The 21,670-nt window shown below is 36.2% G+C and overlaps 1 long non-coding RNA gene across 1 annotated transcript; it reads right to left on the reverse strand.

The window, feature by feature from the left end:
• Positions 1-7,949: 7,949 nt before the first annotated feature.
• LOC115277593 lies at positions 7,950-19,738 on the reverse strand. Its single transcript, XR_003902430.1, has 3 exons — positions 19,671-19,738; positions 11,769-11,845; positions 7,950-8,151 (listed from the first exon to the last, which is right to left on the reverse strand). It is a non-coding gene; the product is annotated as an uncharacterized LOC115277593 (long non-coding RNA).
• Between the last annotated feature and the right edge of the window lie 1,932 nt (positions 19,739-21,670).

Below are 21,670 nucleotides of genomic sequence, written 5' to 3' on the forward strand. Positions count from 1 at the left end.
CTCTCTCTCTCTCTCAAAAATAAATAAACACTAAACAAATATTTTAATCTAAATAAATAAATATCCATTCACGGAAAATACCTTTAATGAGAAATAGTTTGTAATTTTGCCTGTCTTTGTCGGAGGCCTATAAAAACAGTGTGGTGGTAGTATGTTGACAAGTCGCTGTAAGAAATGAGCTAACATGCAAACAATTGCTTGGATCTATGTTCAGGTAACATCCATTCATGTAAAAGATGGAGTTTCAGCTAACAATTCATCTGCTGGCCATGTGTTTCTGTTACCATCAGGTGAGGCACCTCTTTGTTCTACTGAATTCTACTTAATGTGTTTCCTCCATTAGTGCCTAAAAGTGAGTGATCCTGTGCTTGTATTTCACAATTAACTGTCAATTCTAGTCTGCTCTTACTTTTCTCATCCAGGTCTAAGCCTCCGTCAACAAATTTTATAAGGTTGGCAGTTCTTATCCTGGCAAAGCATCTTATTGGGGTTAATAAACAATTACACATCAAAATAAACCTAAGGAACAGCAGCTTAATTAGTACATGTGCTTCTGACTGTTCTCTATTTATGAAATTGAAACTTGATATAGAATCATAGTCATGCAACAGGGAAATCATTTGCATACTTTCCTAAGGAGGCATGCAATGAATTTCATTAGTATTTACAAAATCTTTTGAGGGCCCCCCTGGAAGAGCTGTTTTGAGGATTAATTGTTGACTTTAAAGTGCTTATGATAACACAGAAATGCTAACTAATAACTCAAAAAGGCAGCAGAGCACTAGAAATAACGATGAGTTGACATTCCTTAGCTCCCTAGTTTAAGGAGAGAAGATTGTGTAACTTCCAAAACAGTGAATAATGGACACAGATACCTGGGAATGAACAGGCTTTGTGTTAGAAGACAGATAACTGGAATTCAGAAGTGTTTTGTGTGGCAAGGCAAGCGACCTCAACCAGGCCTAAAAACAGAATGGAAGAACAGGAAGGAATCTTGGGGATTCCTATATGAACAACAGGTTTGTTTTATGGACAGACCAAATGTCTTATGCAGATAGCGAGTAGGAAACATTCAGATCGTTAGACTTTCTAGTCTGATTCTTCTTCCAGTAAAACATGCAGCATCATATCTGTCTCTGGACGAAATTTGGAAGGCACATGTCTTTCTCTGCTATTCTCTCTGTTTATGTCTCTGTCTCACTTTCTTTTCCCTCTCCCCCTAAAACTGAGGCGCCAGATGTGCTCAGATGCTGACTTAGGCACCTTGTGTTCCTCTCTTCTTTATTTCAGCCCTTCTCCTTCCCAGGCTCCACTTCACACTGCACGTGCGTGTTTACCTCTCACCATTTTCTTCTGCCACTTCAGGCTTCTTTTAGTTCTTCACTAGTTTAGGATCCTTCATTCACAGAAAATCTGCATGCCAAGGACATTTTCATTGGATATTTACATTTTCATAGATTTACTAACTCCCAGAAGTTGCTTTTGTAATGATAATTCAGTTCCTGTGATGTCACATTGATGTCTGGCAAAAGGGTCATTTGGTGAGTCACCCCAAAACAAATGACATAGAGTGTGCTCCTGACCACTTCCTGCAAATCCTCTCGAAGGTGAACAAGGAGATAGGAATAAAGACCTCAGTTTTTCAAAAGAAGGAAGTTTGAGGGGAGTGATCCTATCTAAGTAAAATACTTCATTTCCATGGAAATTTTCAGAAGCAGTTTAAGTAAAACACAGTAAAGCACTTTTGCTTTCCTTAAAATTTCTGTGTTGAACAAATTTTCACACTCACTATTGTAAACATTTTGTTTCTTATTATTTGCTTACTCTAGTATATCTGCATTTATGTGTTCCCATTTTTATTTTCATATTTTCCATTTGAATCTTCAGTTTTTTATTTAAAAAAAATCTTACCAGCATTTTGTCAATTATGTTAATATTGCTTCAGAAAGCCAACTTTTATATAATAAGTTTGTTTTTAACTTTGCTAATTTATTTTTCTACCATAATATTTAAGTCCATTGTCTTTGGATGAATTTGATTATTTACTCTCTGACTTTTACTTTGGACACGTATCTTCTTCATTTGACCTACCTTCTTTCCTCACCTCGACAGCCTAAACTAAACTCTCTCTACGTTCTTCTTGAACTGTATGTCATAAGTTTGATAAAACATGTAAGCATTCATTTCCTATTATGGTTTTGTCTCTGAACCTCAAGTAATTTGGAAGTATGCATGTTTTATTGTTACTTTTCAAGTGAGTAGATACATTTTTTCCCATATTGATTTCCAATTTAACTGCATTTTACTCGGAGAACATAGTATATATTTGACCAAATATTTAAAATTTGTTGGGATGTGATGTATAGCCCCAAAATGATCAGTTTTCATAAATACTCAACACTTCTCCAGTTGTTATATTTAATTTCTATATATGTCTGTCGAATCACATTTTTTCAATTGTTCCATTTATTTTTATTTTATTTCTTATATTTAATTTTATTTAAGTCAAAGCTAGTTAACATATAGTGTAATAATAGTTACAGGAGTAGAATTCAGTGATATATCAGTGTTCATCTCAGCAAGTGCCCTCTTTAATGCTGATTACCCATGTAGCCCATCGACCTATCCAGCAACCCTCAGTTTGTTCTCTGTATTTAATCTTTTATGGTTTCCTCCCTCTCTATTTTTATATTATTTTTCCTCACCTTTCCTTATGTTCATCTCTTTTGTTTCTTAAATTTCACATATAAATGAAATCATATATTTATATTTCCCTGACTTATTCACTTAGCATAATACACTCTAGTTCCATCTACATTGTTGCAAATGGCATGATTCATTCTTTTTCATTAATATTCCATTATATTCCATTATATATAATATATATGTATGTATGTGTGTATATATATATATATATATATATACACACATATATACATGACATCTTCTCTATCCATTCATGCATCAGTGGACATTTGGGCTCTTTCCTTAATTTGACTATTGTGAATAGTGATGCTATAAATATAAACATCAGGGTGCATGTGCCCCTTCAAATCAGCATGTTTGTATCCTTTGGATAAATACCTAATAGTGCAATTGCAGGGTATAGGGTAGTTCTATTTTTAATTTTTTGAGGACCCTCCATACTGTTTTCCAGAGTGGCTGTGCCAGTTTTCATTTCCACCAGCAGTATAAAAGCATTCCCCTTTCTCTGCATTCTCACCTACACCTGTTGTTTCCAGAGTTGTTCATTTTAGCCATTCTTACAAGTGTGAGGTGGTATCTCATTGTGGTTTTGATTTGTATTCCCAGATGATGAGTGATGTGGAGCATCTTTTCATGTGTCAGTTGGCCATCTGGATGTCTTCTTGGAAAAGTGTCTATTCATGACTTTTGCCCATTTCTTCACTGGATTATTTATTTTTTGCACGTTGAGTTTGATAAGTTTTTTATAGATTTTGGATGCTTACCCTTTATCTAGTATGTCATTTGCAAATATCTTCTCCTATTCCCTTCAGTTGACTTTTCATTTTGTTGATATTTTTCTTCACTGTTCAGAAGCTTTTTATCTTGATGAAATCCCAACAGTTCATTTTTGCATGTATTTCCCTTGCCTCCAGAGATGTGTTCAGTAAGAAGTTGCTGCGACCAAAGTCACAGAGGTTGTTGCCTGTTTTTTCCTAGGCTTTTGATGGTTTCCTGCATTACATTTAGGTCTTTCATCCATTTTGAATTTATTTTTTTGTATGGTGTAAGAAGCTGTTCCAGGTTCATTCTTCTCTTTTTTTTTCAGGTTTTTATTAATTTTTTTTTCACAAAAGAACTTCAAATTTTATTTCCAGAAATGGATTTTATTTATTTTTTAATAGTTTACTGTCAAATTGGTTTCCATACAACACCCAGTGCTCTTCCCCACATGTGCCCTCCTCCATCACCACCACCTCTTTTCTTCCCTCCCCCTTAACCCTTCAACCCTCAGTTAGTTTTCAGTATTCAATAGTCTCTCAAGTTTTGCATCCCTTTCTCTTCCCAACTCTCCTTCTTCCCCTCCCCCTGGTCCTCCATTAGGTTTCTCCTGTTCTGTTAGACCTATGAGTGCAAACATATGGTATCTGTCCTTCTCTGCCTGACTCATTTCACTTAGCATGACACCCTCGAGGTCCATCCACTTTGCTACAAATGGCCATATTTCCTTCTTTCTCATTGCCATTGTGTGTGTGTATATATATATATACATATATATATATATATATATATATATACCACATCTTCTTGATCCACTAATCAGATGATGGACATTTAGGCTCTTTGTCACTGTCCAGTTTTCCTGACACTATTTGCTGAAGAGACTTTTTTCCATTGGTCATTCATTCCTTCCTACTTTGTTGAAGTTTAGTTGGCCATACATTTGTGGCTCCATTTCTGTGTTCTCTGTTCTGTTCCATTGATATGTGTGTCTGTCTTTGTGCCAGTATCATACTGTCTTGATACTTACAGCTTTTAGCCTGTAAGCCTGATGCTTACAGCCTGAAGTCTGGAATTGTGATGCCTCCAACTTTGGTCATTTCCAACATTCCTTTGACTATTCAGGGTCTTCTCTGGTTCCATACAAATTTCAGAATTGTTTGTTCTAGTTCTGTGAAGAGTGCTGAATCACATTTTTTTAAATACTTGGATTTACTGATTTTTTTTGTACCTCAACCTATTAATTACAAAGAGAATGTTTTAAAATATCCCATTATGGTATGAATTTAAACATGTTTACTTGTAATTCCTTCTATTTCTGTTTTCTATATTCTGGAGCAATGTCATTATTGATTCAAGTTTGGGATTATTGTATCTGCATAGTGAATTCAACTTTATAAGGTAACTGTCTTTCTCCATAGGGATAATTTTCACTGTTTTGTTTCTTTAGGCTTATATTAATTTTCTTACAGTAACATTTTCTTGGGGGATATTTATCCAGGAAATATTTTTCTGGTTTTGTACTTACAGATTTTTTTGTATCCTATTTTAGAAATGGCTGCAATGTATTAACAGCCAATACTGTAATCTTTAATAAACAGGATGGTGTTTTAAAACAGTCAGTAAAACTTTGTCTTTCAACTAGAATGTTTAGTGTTTTTACATTTATTGTGTTTCCTTGAATGTTTGGATTTATTCTTACCATCTTATTTCCACATTTTTCTTTTTTTTCTTTTTTGTTTTATTTTTTACTTTCGTCTAATAGCTTAATTATTTTCTCAATCTTCTTTTTTTTGTTTCTCCAATAATTTAGAAGGTACTCACTAGATTAGTTCTTTAGTGGATGTGAAACACTATACATTCTGTTTAGTATTAACACACATTTGAAATATGTGTTGTTGGTAATCAGTTTTACCCTCCTCCAGGAATACATCAAGATCTTAAAACAATTAAATTCCAATTTATATCATTTTGGATTACTTTATCATCTTGCTATATTTTAATTCAGTCTTGTAATTTGAAACCTCACATATTAGACATAGTTATTATTTCATGCCACTAGCTAATTTACCAATGAGATTATAGAATTTTAAAAAACTATTAGTCTTTCATCTAATATTACACACTATGGATCATATTCATGAAACACATCATTTAGAAGTAGCATTAGCAAGAGTCCACAGGGGTAAACTAGTTTATTTCTTGGCTTATTTATTATTATTTGCTTATTATTTGCTTCTATCTCACAAACAGAAGCAAAGTTTCATGTCGTATGTAATTTTAGATGGAATAGTTATTCTGTCTCAGCACTTGGAAGACATCTTTATGCTCTCTTCTAACTTCCAGTGTTGCTGTTTAGGAGTGAAGTATCTATGTAATTGCCTTTACTTTGCAGGAAATTGGTGTTTGACTAATATTAAGATATTTTCTCATTCTTGAGTATATGTCTGAAATACCTGTGTGAAGTTACCTCTTTATACTATTTGGAATTCATTGTAAATTATGGAGTTGAGGCCAGGTATCACTGATCAGCAACTCTCTCTCCAAATATTGTTATCTCCAATGCTTTCCATATTCCTTTTCTTCGTAGATCTCTGACTAAATGCGTATCAGGTCTTTTCATTCATGTCTTCTCCTCTCTTGTACATGTTCTATTCATTTCTCTACATGCACTCTTATTGTGTTATTTTAAAATCTCTTCTAATTCACTAATACTGTGTTCAGGTATTCCTGATTAATTATTTAACTTGTCCAGTAAGTTTTGTTTTATCCTAGATGTTATATTTGTTGATTTACTTGCTTCAGATCTGCCTAGTGCTTTTTTTAAAATTATCTAATCTCTTGCTCTTACATTATTTATCCCATGCTTTCAGTCTGTAAGTGTACGTTGACTTATTTCATAGTCTGTTTTCCTCAGCTGGTAATTCCAAAATCCACATTTGCAGTTTCTGTCCTGATGATTGTTGCTATGGATGTTTCTAAATTATAAACCTTATTTTCTTGCATTTTGAGGATTTTTTTAATAGTGAATATGTTTACTGGAACTTCACTTGTAAAAATAATTTGAGGCCTATGTTGAGCTTGTTGTGTGTTTTTTTTTCCCCTAAAGATCATCTGAATTGTCTCTTCCAGGTGTCTCAGGGTGTTCTTAGTACACAGCAACTTAAGTTCTCTGATTGTAATTGTTTGGCTAGCAAACAGCTTCTGCGCTAATTTAATTCTCTGGCTTTGTGTTTCTGCATTGTATTCTGCCATGGAAAATTTCCTCACTTTTTCCCCCAAACTCAACCATAGTATTCAATGAATTTGGAATGAGTTTTATTTATTTACTTATTTTTTAAATAGTTTATCTAGCATTTGTTAGAATTTCTATTCAAACTTTTTAAGACTATTTGGTCCACCATGTAGATGGAGATAAAGTCTTCAAAATATGTTTTCGTATGTAAAATCTCTCCTTCTACCAAAAGTCCCAGTATACAACACATTCTGAAACATGTATAGAAAATACATCTAATGCAGGTAGTTATACCATAATAGAAATCTTGGATTAAGAAAATATTCTTAGCAACATTTTTGGTCAATACCTTATTTTACATTTAAAAGGTGATTAAGTAGGAATTAAGTAATTTTTGCAAAGTCCTGGAATATTAGAACTTTGGTTATAACCTATTTCACTCAAATCCCAGCTCTGTATTATCTTTCCCTAAGTTTTAAACAAAATGTATGCATTTCAGACAACATCCTCCTCTCAGCACATCCACATCTACATCTACATCTCAGATATTTCATTACTTCCAGGAAAATTATATCCTGAGTTCCTGTGTCCTAGAATCCCCAGTTATTATGCATCAACTCATACTGGTGAAACTTTCTGCTGCATGAAGAACCACAGCTCTTTTTTCCAGGTCTGCATACATGAAATACTGACTTGTATGGGATTTATAAGCCAGAGTCAGACAGACATTAGTTATAGAGAAGGCAGTTATAGGGTAAAGGTTCAAGAAGTCTGTTAAGGGTTAATCACAAGTGACTATGACAGATATAGGAAAATTTGTCAGGTGAGACTGATGTGCTTAGGCTATGTGTGTGTGTGTGTGTGTGTATGTGTGTGTGTCTGTGTCTGTGTGTGTCTGTGTGTGTCTGTGTCTGTGTTTTAACTATACACAAATGCCCCAGTTTTCTTCAAAAGTAGAATAAAATGTCCTAACTATAAATATAACATTGAAGCAATAGCCAAGTATGGCCAGAGAGAAAACTAAAGGGTAGAAAATAGCATATCCCAGTGTATTGAAAGATCTTTTTCATCAGCATCTTGAATTATTTTTATTGCTTTATTTCCCCCCTAATGAACTATCATAGATAGTCATTAGTTACCAGTTTGAGCAACCATATAAACTGGAAGAATTTGAAAAAGTTTGAATGTCAAAGAAACCAGGAAAAATAAGAACAAAAACACAATGGCATCAACTCCCTTTGGCACCATATTGCATCAGGATCCTTGGATAACTCATATTTATTTCATCTCTTTGACATCGCAATAGTCCAGAAGTGTCCGTGAGAAATTTGAAAGACTTCTCTAGGTCAAGAGATTTATAGAACCAACGTGGAAGCTCCGGTTAAATGCCAAACTTTTAGAAACTTAATCAATCCTTGCTGCAGATAGACTCAAGTCCCTGAGTGTTGGCTCTGTGGAGATAGGAAAACGACAATGACAGCAACAACAAAACACACGTCTCTCCATCTTAAGCTTGGTGTGAAGAAAATTGAAACTACTCTTTGATATTGCCTTTCATGAAATGTAAATGTGAAATTAAAGCGATGAGTGCATTAAGAGAAAGACAGGGAGCCAGAGAAAGAAAATTAGGCCTGGCTATTATTTGCTTTATTTTGCCCTTCGGTTGAAATTCCATGTAATTTATTCAGTCATTGCTACGTTCAAAGGAAGAGTAAGTGCCAATTATCACCAGGTATTGCCTTAGGTACAGCAGTGAAACAGAAGGAAACCTGATCTCATGGAGCTTACATTCTAGTAAGGAAGCAAAAAACAATCAACAAAGTAAAATTAGTTATAATTTTTATTTTATTTTTTTAAAAACTCGGCAAGGGAATTGAGTGTCTTGGAAACTACTTTGGAGTAGGTAGTCATACAGCCTCCTGATGGAGAAGACATTTAAGCTGATGGCTACCTAATAAAAAGAACCAAACCAAGTGAATACTTCATGCAAAGATATTTCAGCAAGAGAAAGAGGGAGAGCAAAGAGGGAGGGACGAGGTTGATGTGTGTGAAGGACATTAAGAAGGCAAGTATGCCCGGAAAGTAATAAAAAGGAAGCCTGGTGCAGGATGAAGTCTGAGAGAGAGTTTAGGCTGGAATCCAGTAAGGCCTTGTAGGACATGGTGAGGATTTGAATTAAGTCCAAGATGATGGGAAGCCGTGGAAGACTTTCAAGCAGGGGACTGCTATTTAACCATACCCTTCTCATTACTCCTGCAGGCCCCAGGGCATTGAGGATGTTTGGTCTGTAAATTGCCCAGTTTCAACCCATCTTTAGTTTTACACCACATAAAGTTTGACTCCCAAGGTATAATTTGTAAACTAAATGATATTATTCTTATACGGTGACCTGGGGAAGAGAAAATATTCAGTGTATCAATTTCAAGTGCCTGGATATGAGAAGAAAATCTAATGTACTCTAGCTGGAAAGATTACAGTGCATCTTGTAAATATTTCTCCAGTGTATAATTCCCTACTTGGATGAGTTTTTACCTTGAATCAAACCTCAGTCCATTATAGCCAACAGAAAACGGAATACAAATTATGAATTCTTTCGAAAATAAAGGGGAAAATGCTATTCTGCAACAAATGCCGAGGTCTGTGCTCTATCATGGTTCTCTCTTCCAGAGATCATCATGGAATGACAGCTTTGCTAACAGGGCATTTCTTGGTAAGGCCACGGACTGCTGAAAGGGAGCTATTAGGAAAACAAATGATTCTCTTTAGCTTCTCGGTGCTTGCATAGGTTTTAAGCAGCAATATTATACTGTAGCCTCCGCTGATATACAGGAACTCTTCTGAAGTGTGCTGAAGACAAACCAGTGGCTGAAGTCATCCTTCTCTTTCAATATTAAAGATCAGCTAGAGTCATCGAATATCACTTAGCCTGCTCTCATTTACCTAGCATCAAAAAGTGACATTTTGATACATCTGTCCTTATTAATTAGAATCATTTATCTGATTAAGTTTATATCACTGTGTTAAAATACTTGACAGTCATGGAATGCATATGTTTATGATTCCTAATTGTGTTTGTTTTAGATCATTCTGACATAATCAACAAAGTAAGGTATCTACATGCTGTCTAACAAAGGAAAAATAATCTCACACTTAAGATTTACTCTAAAATTATCACTTGATGTGGCTACTTTAAAATAAAATATTCAGAATACTCTATCTTCACAATTGGAGGATCTGAGAGAAAGAGAGAGAAATTAGTTAAAATGGAGGCCAGGGTTTATGAAATGGACCAGAAATAATAAGCTGAATTGAAGCACACAAATTGGCTGTGACCAGCATACATTCTATTTATTCACACCTCTAACCAAGGCAATGATCCAGATGGGAGTAGGCATGGGTCAAGCTGCATGTAGTATTTAAGCCAAGTATGGTTTTCTACACCTGAGAAGTTTCTCACAGGATATTAGCTGACATTCCATGGGCACGGCAGCTGTTTATATTGGAAAATTTCTACTAAAAAGCATACAAAATCCAGATTTTCTGATTTAGAATTTTTCACAGTGGAATCCAGGAATATATGGTGATTCTAGTTCAGTCTTTCTCCAGGGATATCTGAACTTATCCCTTCTTAAAAAAGAAAAAAAGAAAAAAAATTCTTCAAGCAGATATTATTCTTTATCGTATTCTAAATATTTTGTCATCCGTGTTTTGCCCTAAGTTTTGAGTAGTTTATTTTAGATTTTCTAAAAACCAAGTCCTTTTGGAATCTTACAAATATTCTCAAGATAAATCTTTCTTCCCATGGCAATTTTTAGTGGTGATTTTCCTTACACACCTTTAGACATAAATAAAATTTAGAAAAGAGGAGTATAATAGGAAGCACAGACTCTCAACTGTGAGATGTACCCACCCTCTTGCTTGCTGTTGTTTTTTCTTTCTTATATTTTGTACTCAGAAGACTAAAACATATTTCATCCTGTAGGCCCTAAATTTAGGTGTAATGAACTGCAGACATTTTCTTCTCTAAGGATCTCAGAACATAATGATGTATACTTCTATCTGCCTCCAAGGTGCCGCAACATTTGTAGAAGATTTTAAAATGGCACTCTTGTCTAAGTCACTGTCAATGGGGGTTTTAGCAGGCTTGCCATAGCCTTCAACCTTGTGCATCCTGATGACTCCAAAACCTTCCATTTGGGTTCACCCAAACACAGCAGCAGGACCAACCATGCAAACCCATTTCCACTTGACAGCCAGAAATACATACACTTTCACACAGTCAATTTTAGAATGTAATGCATGGGGTCCTTCCCAGATCCTCAGCACAGCATCTGTTCAGAGCTGGTCCATATGACATAGTCTGACAGTTTTTTACTGCTTTTCCAAGAGAATCTCCTAATGATGTCAACTTCTTGGTTGTCTTTTCTGCAGATAAGTGCCATCTCTAATGTTAAGTGTTGGAATTTCTGGATCTGAATAGTGTTATGTATCTATTACCAAATATATTTTGTAAGACATTCATTCAACAAATGTTTATGAAGGTCTACCATTTGCCTGATGTTATGCTTATGACTAGGTGTAAATAAATGCAAAAAAAATGCATCGTTTCTACTTCCAAGCAGAACTGGTGGGAATCAGAATCAAAAAAATATGGGAAGAGACCCTAAAGGTCACCATCTCCATCTTTGGCTTCACACCAAAGGTTCTTCAAGTTCATAAAGACCTGTCCCTGTCCTGAAATGTCTGCAGTAATTCAGGAACAGAAAGGAGATTAAAGTACATGGGTGTACTTTCTGTATACAGCTGACAATGAAATTTAACTATCATTTAAATAAAAGTTTTTCTATGTTCATTCTTATTGCATATATTTTTAAGACAAAAGACAAAATACTTGCAAATAAAAAAAGGACATATAAAGGAGATATGCTCTCTTTGTTTATGAACCAGCAGCTTAGTTACACAGAAGAAAATTGTAGTTGTGCCTGTCTTCTGAGGCACTCACTATATTTTACAGATAGCATTCAATTATTCCTTGCAATATGCCTATGATGCATTGTTACGAGATTACCTGTATTATGTACAGCATCATTCCTCTTTGGACCTTGAAGGTGTCTTTTGCAGAATCCAGCATAAAAGATGGTAATTCTCATAGTGCCCCAAGGAGATGGAAAAAATATATTAAAACCCATGGAAAGACCAAATTGCTATTGGTAGCTAGGGAAATAAGAGTCACTGAGAGTTAAGGGGCTACACAACAACTATGGGGAAGGGCGGGGGAATCTTTGTTCCCACTTCTTAAAGCAACAGACAAACCTACAACATATATACATATGCCTGTGTTCAGGGAGCCTAACAGAAAATGGAATAGTGGAAGTAGGTAAGGGCAAAAGGAAACACATTCATTTGACATTTTTAGGAGTCAAGACAAGTAGAGAAAGTGGGTCTGCTTCATTGCTCTCACTCTTGTTCATTTAAGAGTCTTTCATAAACATGTTCAGTGTATTATACCATGCTAGAAAAAAGGATGGCAGAAATGAGGAAGACAGTTCCAGGTCTTCATATCTGCAAGTCCACACCCTAGAGCAAGGGCAACCAAGAAAGAGCATGTGAAATCCATCAAGAAAGTAATGTTTATAGCTGTGTCTTCAGTGTCAGGCACATTGTAGGCAATTCAGTGAGTGTTTTTGTTGTTGTCATTGCTGTTTTCATTTTTGTTTTAAATAAATGAATGTGTTCTCTGAGGAAAGTTCCAAAGGATAGTACCTAAGCCACTAACACCCTCTTGAACTTCTCCATTCTACCAAGAGTTCAAGTAGTTTTCATTTTGTCAGAGTTTCCTGTAATCTGATTGAAAGACATCCAAACACACACACACACACACACACCATTTTGTAGACAGCAGTATTAATTTTAAAAGACTTGCTCAAATTCACACAGGAAGCGGAAAGGACACTTATCTCAACAACATATCAGCATCCCCCACAGCTTGGAGGTTTCTACACTAAAAGACATGATTGCAAATTAAGTGCTTTGCTGTCATACTTGTACATCTGCCCCTCTCTGAATCTTCACTATGCCAATGTTTCTTAGTTATCAAAGACCAAAAATGTTGCTGCCTGGAGTTATTGATCATTGTAGCTCTGGTTTTCCAGAAGTATCTTAGCATCTTCCATCCCTGCAGAGATCGAATGAACCACCACATTCATCTTCTACGGAGGCAACCCAATTAGTGTCTGATGAATCTTGGGGATATTGTCTGCAGTTAGACACTGTGAATTTTAATTGATTTCTAGATCTGCAATCTCTTTCTAATATATAGTGGCTAGAAAGTATCTCTTTTTCCATTTTTTTCTTTCAGACATATTCAAATGTACCTGACTTAGAGTTGCCACTGAGATTTACAGAGTATATCTCTTCTTCCTGAAATTGGTTTTATTTTTTCAGAGATAAGTATTAACGTCCTCATTTCTGAAGAAATATTATGTGACCATAGTATCTCAATTTCAGGAAAAAGTAGTATTTGCAGATATCACCATTCTTAAACATCATGGAAAATATCCCTAGTTGCCAGGACAGAAGTAAGTGTCTAAGGATCTGTTCAAACAATTTGTTTGGGCCTATGGTTTAAGGAAATATTCAAGATTTATGGTTTGTGTAACTGGCTCATTTAATGATCTTTGATTTTAAAGAAGTGAAGATAAATAACATGTAAGGAAAGAAAGTAGTGAACAGACTTAAGACCAGTCCAAACTGATGTTTCACTAGGATCAACTTAAAGGCTAAGCAGCAAATATTTATGTTGGACTTGCTTTTTGAAAATATTAGTGACAAAATTTCTGGCAATAACTCATGGAGGCATTCATTTTTGCAGTGATTCATACACAAAGCAAAAATGAATGATATGTGTGGTAGTTAATTTGATGAGTCATCTGTACTGAATCACAATATAACTAGATAGATAGATATAGATAGATAGATAGATAGATAGATAGATAGATAGATAGATATAACTAGATAATAAGAGTTTAGAGATGAACAATGACAAACTGCAATTCTATATGTCAACAAATATGGAGGATGCTTGGTATAATGTAACTTATAATTTAAATATCAAATGACTGTGTCAGGGAGATTCTCAAATAGACCATCTGTCCAAAAACACAGCATATTTCACCAAAAACAGAGACACCTGGTTATGGCATACTTTTCTCTGTTTCACAAGTAGATATGCATGAAGCATTTACATGATTAGAAGTATATTTTTTAAGCAGAGATGAGATGTTTCAATAGCTTAAAATAAAAAAAGGATCATTTCTTGGCATAGATTTAGGTAGAGCACTAATGTGAAAAAATACAGACAAGAACATACAGGGAATTAAAAATCCATGTTTTCAAATATTATTTTTGAGGAAAGTTTATGGAAGGCCTAGAAATAAAACTAGAAGTCATAGTCAACTTAAAATAAATAATAGGCTACATAGGGAAATTATGTGGAAAAAAGGGAAGGAGAGATTTAGGGCAAGAAAAGGACCAGAGAGAAGTAGAAGAAAAAGGGGTCAGGGAAACAGCAGATAAAAGAGCAGATACTAATGAATTAGCAGATACTAATAAATTCCCCTCCATAACTAAGACAAAGTGGGACAAGGTTAAATGACCAGCTAGAAGGGGAATTGGTGGAAACATGTCAATAAAAATGAGAGAGAGAGAGAGAGAAAGAGAAAATGAGATGAAGCTGACTAGTAACAGTTTTCACGGTGGTGAAAAAGGGCTTTCGGATGAATGGGAAATGTAAGCACCTTCCTGACATCAGTGACTATAAGTAGAGCCTACAGGTGGTCTAAGGTTCACCTGCATGTGGGGCGATCCCACCCTGGGGACTGAATGGTGGCAGCAGCTACACAGGCCTGTCCATGGTTTCCTGACATCCAGCTATGGCCCTCCGTGTCTCCCCCGCATAGAGAAGTGGATCAGGATTAGTAACAGGATCACAGAGGTGTGATTGGCATTCAGTATACAGCATGTGTTTACTCCCATAATACCAATCAAAATAACAGTATCCATCAACCCCCAAACTTTTTCTTGGCCCATGTAAGCAAGCCCTACCACTGACTCATATCTCCCAATCCATGTTTTTCTAACCACATATTATTTTGCATATTCTAAAATTTTATAAACAAAATCACATAGTCCACACTCTTTCAGGTCTGGCTTCTTTCACTCAGGCTAATTGATTCCAGATTATTCCCCTTGTATCAGTAGTTTATTACATCCATTTTTCCTGATCACTCTAATTAGAGGCTTATTAATTTTATTGAGCTTCTGAAGGAACTAGTTTTTTTTTTAATTGACTTTCCTCTATTGTTTTTCTGTTTTCTGTTTCATTGTTCCTCCCTGATTTTTTCTTTTTGTATTTCCTTTCTTCTGCTTCTTTGACAGTCACTTGGTCTTTCATCTGTAAAAGGGAAAGAGCTTGCAAGCAGGGGAGAAGTAGAGAGGCAGAGGAGGAGGAAGAGGGAGAATCCCAAGCAGGCTAACAGGGAGCCCAAAGCGGGGTTTGATCCGATGGCCCTGGGATCATGACCTGAACCAAAATCAAGAGTTAGATGTTTAACCCACTGAACCACTGAGGTGCCCCCCCAAGGTAGAATCTCAGTTCATTGATGTAAGCCCTCAATTCTACAGAATTGCATTAAATACTGTTTTAGCTGCTTCAGTAAGTGTTGAGACATTAGGTTTTCATTTTCATTCAATACAAGTAAATTCTTAATTCCTCTGTAGATTTCTTCTTTGACCCATGGGTCATTATAAGTATCTTATTTAGTTCTCAAATGTCAGGATCTATTACAAATGTTTTTTTGATTACTGATTTTTAATGTAATTGCACTGAGATCAGACATCATACTTTGCATGTCTGAGTCCCTTCAAATTATTCAAGGTTTGTTTTATATCCCTCAATGTACATTTGAAAATATGTATTGTTGTTAGTGCAATAGTCTGTGTAAGTATTGATTTGATAAGTTGGTTGATAGTATTTCTAAGTCCTTCGTATACTTACTGATTCTTCTTATTCTGTAGCTTCTGGAGAGAAGTCAGATTAAATCTTTTACCCTAATTGTGATTTGTTTATTTCTTCTGGCACTTGTCAGTTTGGGTTTCATTATTTTTGAAGCTCTGTTCTCACATTTATATGTACTTGGGATTGTTATTTTCTTTTGAGGAACTGACCCTTATATAATTATTAAATAACTCTTTATCTTTTATAATATCCTTTGCTCTGACATCTACCTTACCTACTATCAAACTAGCCACTCCAGTTTCCTATTGTTTAGCATATATTTTGTTTAGTGGTTTCTTGTTTGTTTTTCTGTCTTTTCCTTTTAAACTATTTGTGCCTCAGGGCATCTGGGTGGCTCAGTCAGTTAGGCCTTTGACTTCATCTTAGGTCATGATTTCATGCTTCATGAGTTCGAGCCCTGTATTGGGCTCTGTGCTGACAGCTGGGAGCCTGGAGCCTGCTTTGGATTCTGTCTCTCTCTCTCTCTCCCCTCTCCACATTCTCTCTCTCTCTTTCTTTCAACATACATAAACATTAAAAAATTTTAAGCTATTTGTGGCTTTATGATTAAAGTGGGTTCTTGGCAGCAGCATGTAGTTAGGTCTTGCTTTTTGATGAATCTGACAAATTCTGCAACTTGGTTGAGGTATTTAAATAATTCACTTTTCATATAATTCTTGATATGGCTGAATGGACATCTACTCTCTCTAGGATCTCACTATTTCCTCTTTCTATTGGCTCCTTATTCCCTTTTCACTCTCTTTTGTCCTTCTTTGATTTAATGGCATTCTTCTTTAACATTTCTTTGTTGTTATTGTTGTTGATGATGATGATGATGATGATGTTCACTTATCAGCATAATTCTTTGTTGTGTTATGTTAATGGTTACTTTAGGGTTTATAATATATGTCTCTAAGTTGTTAGAGCCTACCTCCCAGTGATATTATACTACTTTGTGAGTGGTATAGTATAGTTTTGTGCAGTGTAGTACAGAACAGCATAGTTTTATTTCTCTTCTCCTGGCCTTTGTGTTCTTGTGGTCCTACATTTTCTTTCTACATGTGATGAATAAAAATTTAATAGAGCTAGTTTAAAAAATTTTTTTAAATGTTTTTGTTTATTTTTGAGAGACAGAGACAGCAAGAGCAGGGGAGGGAGGGTCAGAGAGAGCAGGAGACACAGAACCTGAAGACAGGCTCCAGGCTCTGAGCTAGCTGTCAGCACAGAGCCTGACGCGGGACTGGAACCCACAAACCATAAGATCATGACCTGAGCCAAAGCCGGATGCTTAACTGACTGAGCCACCCAGGCGCCCCTGTAGACCTAGTTTTTAAAAGTTTATAAGAAAATGTTTTAATACTAACCATGCAGTTACTGTCTTGTTAGTCTCCACTCATTCATGAAAGCCAGGTTTCCATCTTGTATCATTTTACTTTTGTTTGAAGGATTTTCTTTTAAAACTCTTAGAGTGTTATAAAATCTTTTAACTTTTGGGCATCTGAAAAGTTTTTGCTTCACCTTCATTATTCAAAGATATTTTCACTGGTCAATAAATCTTTACTAACGGCTTGTTTGTTGCATTACTTAAAGATGCTGCTACACTCTCTTCCCACTTGTATTGTTTCCAGTGAGAAATCTGTTGCCATCCCTGTTTCTACCCACCTCTATTGAATGTATCCTCTTTGCTCCCTAAGTGCTTTTAAGATGTTCTCTTTTTCCACAGTTGAGGTGCCTGGTGGCTCAGTTGGTTAACTGTCCAACTTAGGCTCAGGTCATCATCTCACAGTCTGTGGGTTCGAGCCCTGTGTCGGGCTCTGTGCTGACAGCTCAGAGCCTGGAGCCTGCTTTGGATTCCGGATCTCCCTCTCTCTCTCCCCCTCCCCTGGTTGTACTCTGTCTCTCTCTCTCTCCAAAATAAATACTTAAAAAAATTTTTTTTTAATTTTCTCATTTTCACCAGTTTTAAATAATTTTCTTATAATGGGCACTGATCTGTGGGTTTATAGTTTTAATCATATTTGGAGAATTTTCAGACATTGCTTATTTGGACTTCTTCCTTTCCCTCCCACTTTGGAGAGTCCAGTTACACATATATTTGGCCTCTTAAATTGTCTCTGTGTTCAGTGATGTTTTACTCATTATTTTTAGTATTTTTCCTCTATGTATTTTCATTTTAGATAGTGTCTGCTGCTATCTCTTAAACTTCATTCATTTTGTCTTCTGATATTCTGAATATCCACTGTTAATGTCATTAGAAGGTTTTTCATCTTTGACATTGCAGTTTTATTCTCTAGAAATCTTATTTGGATTATTTATTTTTCTAATTTTTTTATTATTTATTTTAGAGAAAGAGAGAGAGAGCACAAGCATGGGAGGGTCAGAGAGAGAGGGAGACCCAGAATCCTAAAACAGGCTCTATGCTCTGAGCTAGCTGTCAGCACAGAGCCCAATGTGGGGCTCATACTCATGAACCATGAGATCACAACCTGAACTGAAGTTGGACGCTTAACCAACTGAGCCACCCAGGTGCCTCCTAGTTGGATATTTTAAAAATTGCACATATTGCTTGCTAACATGTCCAACCTTTCCTCTAGCTTCTTGAGCACATGGAATATATTCGTAATTACTGCTTAAATATTTTTGTCTGCTAATTTTGCCGTGGGTCATTTCTGTGTCAATTTTGAATGATGGTTTTTCTCTTCATTATAGATAGTATTTTCTGTCTCTTTGCATGCCTGGTAATTTGTAACTGGATGCCAGATTTTGTACGTTTTACTTTGTTGAAGATCTAAGTGTTTTATGCATTCCTAATTTTCCTGTACTTTGTGTAGTGATAGTAAAGTTACCTGGAAAGAATTTGATCCTTTCAGGTCTTAGTTTTAAGATGTGCCAGATGGGCATCCAACATCATTGGTCCCATGTCAAATTACCTACTACTGAGGCAAGACACTCCTCAGTACTTTACCTAATATCCTATGAATTATGAGATTTTTGGTCTAGCCATTGCAAAGAAACACTGATCAGATGTCTCCTCCCTACACTGCAGTCTAGAAACTTCTTAGGGAGGAAGATAGGGCAATCAGAGAGCTTACCTCATCTTTTTGTATTTTTTCAAGGTCTCTGTCCTTTTTTGCCTGGATTCCAATTTTTTGAGTTTCATTGATTCATATATTTGATCCTATTTATTAGTTGTTTCAAGTTGTAAGATAAATCTGGTCCTTCTTATTCTGCCTTGACCAGAACTGGCAGTCCTCCCTGAGAGCTGCACTTTAAATTTAATTTTACTTCATTGAATTTTTTGAAGAAAATTATTAATAGGGTTTGGGTTTTTTGCTGCTATTTATAACATGCCTTTCATAATGAAGTGTGACCCACCATTATGTTGCCAGGCCCATGCCAAGAGAACATAAAGGGTGTGTTGAATTACACATATCCTCCCGAAAGGAAACACTTAGAAAGGTCAGGGATGTCTCCACACAAGTAAACTTTTATATGGACATTAGCACTCTGAGACTGAGAACAGATTTCTGGAAGATCAGGCTGGAATTTGTTGGAGGTCTAATAATCTTAAAGGGGAGGGATGAATACTTTACCATCAAGGGAGGGTTTTGAGAGGGAGTTTCCCTGAATATATCTGATGTTTCCAACATTTTAAGCAACAGAGTTGACTTAACGCAGCACTCTTCAGATAAAGGCAGCACGTGGGTAGAATCTGTCATATGGATCGTAGGACCTTAATGAAGACTGCTCAGGGTGTAGGGAGCAGGGCTACCATGGAACTGTCACCTAGAAATGTAACCATAAACCATCTAGCCAGAAGATTTCCCAGCCTTCCAGACAAGAATGGGTATGTGGATGTGTGACAGAACTTCATGCATTTTGCTCAAAAAAGACTGACTTAGGTAGCAGAAGTACCTTTTATCTCCCCGAGTAAGTCTCATCTGTTTCTTGGAATGCCAACATGATGAATAGTGTTGAAGCAGCCATCTTGGAAATTGCAGCAAACATGAGGATATGCTGAGGACAACAGAGAAGAAACTAAAGGGAGCCATATCTCCAACAGCTTTGTAGAGCTTTCATGCCAAGAGGATTGCCTATTCCTATCCTTCATTCATGAAAATAAACCCCTATTATTTTGTGTTTCTCTTTGGGCAGCTAAAACTATTCATAAACAATCCAAAGTACAATGGAAGAAAATGTCAAGTGTAAAAATGCTGGGAAAGTACCCGCAGGATACCGGAACCCAACTGATGCTGTCAGAGCGAGCCAAGGTGTGTGGTTAGGGGCCTGTACCAATGGTGGCAAGATACCAAAATCAGGGTAAGTCTGAGATCTGAGCCACTGTCCATGGAATAGTCTGGAATCATAAGTTCAGAGGACAGAGGATCATGAAAAGAGGGCAAGACAAACATTTTTCTGATCTTGCCATATAGGAGAAATTCCAAGGAATATTAGTAATAGTCCTGAGCTCCATTTATAGATATGGAAGTGTTGCCGACACAATTTAATCTGCTTTCCAAACTTTGATTTTCTGAATCCAATATCTGAAACTCTGTTTTAAATTAAAAATGAATAAATAAAACCCATCTTCCTTAAACTCATGGTATTCACAGTGGAAAAGCAAATGAAACAGGGAAATGGAAAGTTATGTGTATTAAGCCAATTCACATCTGTACTTCTAGACTGTAAAATGAAAATGTGTGTGTGTGTGTGTGTGTGTGTGTGTGTCTGTCTGTCTGTCTCAAAGTCAAAATGGTATCAGAGGCATTAAGGAATGGTAAGAGTGGTCAGAAAATAGAAATGGAAAATGAATCCAACTTCCACAAGTGAGGCAAGGCATGGGCTGTAATAAGGGAGCTCATTAAGGGATTGGAAGCAGAGGAGTGGCATTTAGATGCCAAAGGGAATGGAAGGAGGGAGAAGAGTCAGGGAGAACAGGAAGCTGAAAGCAGCGTTGGAAAGGGTCATGATGGGAGTAATGGCCTTGTTCATTGTGCTCTTTAGATGGCCTCTTTCAAGGTATAGCATCCTCTTCTTTCAAGGTCATCTTTCATCTCCAGTGGCAAGTAAACAGTAGCTAGAGAAGGCTGTGGGACTCTTCATCTGCCTTTCCTGTGCGCCTGGCCAGAGGAACACGCATAGCACCAGAAGAACCTGAGATATCCCCTCGTCCTCAGAGAATAGCTTTCCGTATCCTCCAGGGTGCACATATTCCATAAAGATACACCTGGTAATAATCTGTGGGTTTTCTCCTTTATCATAGCCCTTAGAAAAATATTTTGAGCAAAAAAAGTGGAAAGGATGTGCTATTTTAAAAAATAAAAAGAAGATACTTTTTTTTTTTATCTAGAGTTCTTCAACACCATGTCCTTGCTTCTCTAACCATTAAGCACTTAACCACTGAAGAAAAGACTCAGAGGCAAAACTGACTGGCATACCAAAGGAAACAAATGAAATGTACTAATTATAGAGACTGTACTCCATTCTGGATATTTTCTGAAGCTAATTGAATATCCTGAGCCTCAAAATTTGGCTACTAAAGACATTAGAAGGAGAGAAGGAAAATGAGAAAGATCTGTGCAGGAGACAGAGGGAGAATAAACACAAGAGCAGAGAGCACACAGTCTCTCCCCACGAAATCACCCAGCAAATCCAATTTTATCAAATTAAAAGGAAAAGGAAAAGGCTTATCCGGCATCCATTCCATACACTTTGGTATATCCCCGACACAGTTGGACTTTGAGACAATTGCAAGGTGGGGAAGAAAAAAGAAATCACAAAAATGTAAAAATTTCAAATGTGAGCTTCAAATCAGTGGTAAAGTGCAGAGGTGAGAAAGAATTTATCAAATTTCAGTCTGAAAAGTTGGAACAATTAATTGATAATTTGTAGTCAGCTCATGGGACTATAACTGT

This window comes from Suricata suricatta, chromosome 14 (assembly GCF_006229205.1).
Source record: "Suricata suricatta isolate VVHF042 chromosome 14, meerkat_22Aug2017_6uvM2_HiC, whole genome shotgun sequence".
NCBI classification, from domain to species: domain Eukaryota; kingdom Metazoa; phylum Chordata; class Mammalia; order Carnivora; family Herpestidae; genus Suricata; species Suricata suricatta.